Here is a 5,866-nt window from a genome sequence, read left to right on the forward strand (position 1 = left end):
CTTTTTATCCTCTTATCTTCAAGGAGAAAACCTATTTCATTTTTGAGGTAAAATCAATTACAGTGTAACTTTAACATCCTCCTTTATAAGGGAAGGGCAGAAGCAGGGGGGGAGGGAGAGGGAGAGGAGAGAGGAGAGATTCTGTGTCAGCATGCCCCTCTTCTATGCTTCTCTAAGAGGGGTTGCCTAGGAGTTTTTACTCTCCAGCTAGTTCATACCTAGAATCTGTCAATTGGTCAAAATTATTGTTGAATTGCTCTGGAACCTTCCTTCTGCAAGCTACTTGTGACTGATTTTATCTGTACCTCCAAACTGAGGAGAGGGACATGATTTTACCTAGTGTTCCGGTTTCATTTCTACTGCTATAATGAAATACTCTGACGAAAAGCAACATAGGGCAGGGTGTGGCGTGGTGGCCTTGCCCTTAATCCCAGTACCGGAGACACAAAAGCTGCGGGACTGGAAACTGGAAACTATAAGTCAGTGTCGGTGTGGATCTTAGCTGACCAAGAACTGTGGAGGAAAAGCTCTTTTGATCCAGCTATCAGCTCTTATTGACCTCAGCAGATGCTATCTATAGCCACATAAAAGGAAAAAGGAACCACTCAGGTTATGAACAATTTGGTAAGAAAATGAAGATTACCTGGGAACCTGGGGTCAAATCTGGGTCACAGACTCCTACACCCATACTAAACTCATTTTAGTTCTGTAAATGATCCATGAAGTTGAGGGGGTGGATCTGGTTTGGGGAACACAGGGTTGATATGTGGGAAATGTTCTACAGAGTCCTAAATTAGTAGAAGGTAGGAGGATCTGTAGCTTATCATCCAGCACTAAACAATGATGGACTTTACACATAGCTGTTAGTTCGTTTATCTGTCTATAGAGGGCAGCACAAACCAAAAGAAGGGAAGAGGAAGGACCTCTCAGCATGTTTGTTACTCATGAAGTTTGTATTCTTTTAAGGAAACAGCAGGCTTGAGCCAATCAAATGACCTTGGCTGAAGTGAACCCGAGTATCAGAAAACCTTAATTCCTGTTCCCTTTGGTTCTGTGAAGAAAGTACCAGCATATAGTGCAGAAAGGAGGGTTGAGAAGCTACAGAGCAAACTAGCCCGGCAGTTGTGGAGGAGCACACAGGTCAGAAACTGACTAGAAGACAAGGTGGCTAGGGTGCTGGAAACCTAAACGGTGGACAATGTTTCCATTGTATTTAGTTAATGTACAAGTTAATGGGTCTCCTTGCGATATTTTCACATATATCACTGTACCTTGCTCAGATTTGCCTTCCATTCATTTTTAAGAACATACTTCAGTTGTATCCAGTAACGGGTTTCACAGTTAGTTAATCTTCCTTCAGGTATCTAACATACTGGGCTTACATGGCCAACTTCCAAAGCTGGAATCTCGAGGGGAGATACCTGAGACTTACGTGTCAGCGTACAGGCCGAACTTGACTCTTTTTTTGTCTGTTTTCCTGTAGATAATCTGGAAAGGGAGGAAGGACATTCCTCCATGTTGTGGAGAAGGTGTGGGAATCTAGGATCCAGAAACACGGCAGTTTCTGTCTCTCTCAGACTTTGTTTCCCGTTGCCCAGTACCCCATTGTATTGAAGTACCATTAAAAGGCGGGTGTTACACCTGAGGAGAAATTGCAGAGAGAAACATTTGGAAATTCGAATTCTGAAATGAGGGAGGAAGCAAGGGAGAGCTGGAGGCAGCAAAGGAGAAAGGCGGAGAGGGGAGAGATTAAGCGTTGCAATGCCATTCTTGAAAGACTGTATTGCTCTTAGGACATTAAGAGACTGTCTTCACGAGAAATGCCTAATAATATGGGACCGAGGATACTATCACTGAAGAACTTTGTTAGTGAGATCAATTAGTAAGTTTCGATGGGTCTGAGATATGCTTGGAGGAAGAATGACAGAAACCTGGTTTGTAGGCCAGGTCTTAAAGCGGCTAGCATGGTCACCCGCAACTGCAACAAAGGAGTGATCAGTGAAGAAAGGACCAAAGGAGTGGATTGCTTCAGGCAATGCCGATAAAAGGTGTTAGTCTCAACTCAAGGATCAGGGAAAGCCGAGTCCCAAGGATGATGAAGAATTCAATCATGTGGGAAAAGGATTCACAAAGTCACAAAGGCAGTTATATCACTAAACAAGAATCACCCTTTGACCCACTGAAACATTGATATTTGAAAATCTGAAGACAAGAAACTTTTATTTAAGCTCTTGCTCTGACCAAGTATGCTTCATTCAAGGGGGAAAATGTCCACTGAGCCCACAAATGCTGGCTATTCCCTTAGCCACAATGTCAGTAGGCATTTGGCCAGCCTCTCAGTGGTTGGAAACAGGATCCCCACCCCCCAGCCAACTGTGAGGGAAAAGGCTTTGTGTGTCCCTGAAAACCCAAACACCAGTATTGGAAATCAGGACCAGATTAAGATGTACATCGGTGAAGTGTGTCGAGAGACGGTGTTTCATTGCTGCAAGTCATTTCTGCAGCAGGCCGGATTAAGTCTGCTAATGAGCATGACAGTTATTAATAACATGCTTGCCAAGTCGGTTGCAGACCTGCGGCTTTCTTGGATACCTGAGGGACGTGGATGTGCGAAGGTTCAGGCTTTGGAACCGCTGATGGGTTTGTCTGAAAAGCCCGTGCGGGTGGGGGACGCGGTGGCTGCCCAAACGCTATTCTCTTTCATGCTCCTGTACATCAGAAATGGGAGCAGAGAGATGCTTGTGGAAGCCCTCTCTCCATAAAGGGCCGGCTGGAGCAGAAGGAGACTGAATCCGCCCAGAGCCCGAGCAGTCCACTGAGGGCAAACAAACTGCACTGGGTGCAAGCAAGGATGCGGCTTTAGCGGGGCAGCAGCTCCTCCTCGGCCAAAAGTTCCAATCCCTAACTGGAGGGCCACAGTCTTCTTGGCCCGGCTGGGCTCCCCAGAGCTGTGGGCAACTTCTGGGCTTGTAGTCTGCAGGGCATTGTAAGCTGCCCCCTTGTGGCCTTCCTCCTGCTGCAAACGGTAAGGGATCACTCCCCATTGGCTGCCAGGTGCAGATAAAAGGGCATCAAGCCACAGCATCACCAATGCGGTGTGGCCTGTGGTGATCTCCCTGTCTGAGCAGGACCACTTAGCAGAAGTCACACCCACGTGGGAGCTTGTGCCCAACTTGCTTCTGCTGCCTCGGTTTGGGTGGAAGCGTTTCCCCTTCCTCTTTTCTACACTAGCTGATGGATGGCTAGCATGTTAATTAAAAACAATGCACTCCCCTCCTGTCCATTGTACTGACTGACCCTCTCCCACCCAAGCCCCCACCTGTGTGTATCATCAATAAACTTGTGTGCTTTGATTTGATTGACAAGACAATGAAAAGGGGCGGAGCCTCGTCTTTCAGTTTGCTCACTGTCTGCACAAACAGGGAGACCAAATGCATCACAGAGTGCAGCTGTGTGGGCCCCCTGCTCCCTGACAGGTGCACTCACCAGACCTCACAGGAGGCAGGGGCAGAAAGAGGCTGCTGTACTCAGGATAGATAAGCTTCAAGAGAAGGGCCGCGGGGAGCGGTGAGGGCGGGGTAGATTTAAGGTGTGTATAGACACGCAGAGGAGACCAGAGTCTTGAAGCAGGCACCCCGGGGCCCTGAGTACAGGAACCCCTAAAGCAAGTGGTCTCGTTGACTGGCCTGCTTGGGCTGAAGATCCCAGCCCTCGGCATTTCTCTGTGCATCCCTCAGTGACAGTGTCACCCACCTGTGCCCATCTGGTTGAGGACCCTCCCAGGAGGGATTGCCACTTGGCTGGCCCCGCATCTATGTGTCCCCTGAAGATGCTGTCAAAACCACTTCCGGGCATGCCCCCTTCCTTCCTCAGGAAGGATCCCAAGCACTGCCTCCTGGCTGTGCTCCTCTGTTGGGGAACCTCCCTTCTTTCCTGGCCCTTCCTAGAGGTGGAGCATCCAGGAACTCCCCACAAGGATAGTGAGGAAGATGCTGTCAGTGCTGTTCACGACTGGCCTCCAGATAGCCATGCTGTGCCTCTGAGATCCACATAGCCCTGCAAGGAAGAGGAGCAGCCTATGCACTGAGCCATGCGTCCAAGCCTGCCCAACTCATTCTCCCTCTCCCTCTGTCTCCCTCTTCCCCTCTTCCTCCCCCTCTCCCTCTTTCCCTCTCCCTCCCCCTTCCTCCCTCCCTCCCTCCCTTCCTCTCTCCCTCCCTTCCTCTCTCTCTCTCTCTCTCTCTCTCTCTCTCTCTCTCTCTCTCTCTCTCTGTCTCTCTCTCTCTCTCTCTCTCACACACACACACACACATCCTGCACATTTCCAAGCCTCTGGAAACTCCCCTTAGCTCCTGCTTCACCAAGGCTAGCTTTCCCTCATGCTCGCCATGTATGAGGCAGCAGACACCTTCCCAAAGCCATGACAAAGCAAGAGACACAGTGCCTGCTTCCCTTGTGAGGCCACGCTGTTGCTGCTTCGGGACAGGTGTGATGGGCTGGTAGATGTCCCTGGGGTGCTGTTCTGGGTCACTGTGCCCTGTGCACCAGTGGTCTGTGTGCCCAGTGGCCTGCATCTCTCCATGGCTGTCATTCCCTCTTCTGCCTCCATACAGCATTTGAGTACCAAGTCTCCTGTCTGGACCCTGTTCCCGGCAGCATTCCATGGTGGCCAGTAAGCTGGGGTGCCTGCCAGGCCCCTGGACCAACTCTGGGAGGTTGTCCAACCAGGAGTCGATACTGGCCATCTCCAAGGTCCCGGGAAACTGGATGAGGACAGTGGCCTGTGATTATTGCCACACCACAAGCCATCACAGTTTGTGCCTCGGGCAGCCTTGGCTGACTGAGGGGCCCTGTCTTGTTTCCCAACAGCTTTGGTGCAGTCCACCCCGGCAGGCGGCCCCCTTGCCACCCCACCCCACCACCACCCGCAGCCCCCTTCTGCCTAGCGGTCCACGTTTTGGCTGGGTGATAGCAGTGGAGGAGGATTTTGTGCACACACCTGCCTCCTCTTGTCCTGGTCCAGTCTGCCTCGCCAGTGCTGTATTCAGTAACAGCCCACTGCTAGGCCTTTTAACCTCAGCACAGAGGCAAGGCAGAGAGAGGCTCCTGTCCTTGCTGAAGCTTCTGGCCCAAATTAGCATGTGCCTCCCTACTCCTCTGCACATCTCAGAACTCCTGGTTCTGAACGATGCCATGGCCCAGCATCTCTCAGGCACTTGAGGCTTGAACACCGCTGCTGTCTCCTGGCTCCTGGAGGGCCTTAGAGGCTTCTAGCACACCTCCTGGGCAGCTGTGCCTTGGAAAGCCACCTGGCACCAAAGCTGCTCCACTACATTCATGATCCTGGCCCAGGTCGCCCCCTGCTGTCCATTTGGTGGTATTGCCCTCCTGAAAGCATTGCTTGGGTGTGGAAGCAGAGCTTTCTTGTCTGCCCCCTCATCCCTTGACTGGTCATGGTGGTGTGCATCCTAAGGTAGGAGGCCAGCCTAAGGTAGGGGGCCTTCTGATTCAGCGGTCATAGGAAGGGGGTTTTGATACAACACCCGGGGCTCCCATCCTGCTGGGCACAGACAAAGCGAGATCTACACAGCCCTGGGTCACAAAATGTTCCTGTCTGTTGCAGGGCTTTCCCATGCTTCCTTGCCGCACCCCCCCCCACTCCCCGGTCTACAGAGCTGTACCCTGCCTGGCCTGAGCTGTCTGCTGTCATGTGAGCCTGCTGCAGACTGCCTTCCAGCTCCTGAGAGAGCCCTGGATTTACTGCTGCTTCTTATGTGTACCTTTGTGTGTGGTACCCGAGGGCACTGTTTCCCCACACTCACGCTGGAGCCCTCCCCTGCCACCTGTTGTTCCTGGGGACTGTGTG

At 51.4% G+C, this 5,866-nt stretch overlaps 1 pseudogene; it reads left to right on the forward strand.

Annotated features, from left to right (window-relative positions):
- The first annotated feature begins 1,964 nt into the window (after nucleotides 1-1,964).
- On the forward strand, nucleotides 1,965-3,353 carry LOC121139778 (annotated as a pseudogene).
- Nucleotides 3,354-5,866: the final 2,513 nt, after the last annotated feature.

Source organism: Mesocricetus auratus, unplaced genomic scaffold (assembly GCF_017639785.1).
Source record: "Mesocricetus auratus isolate SY011 unplaced genomic scaffold, BCM_Maur_2.0 Super-Scaffold_100003, whole genome shotgun sequence".
Lineage (NCBI taxonomy): Eukaryota > Metazoa > Chordata > Mammalia > Rodentia > Cricetidae > Mesocricetus > Mesocricetus auratus.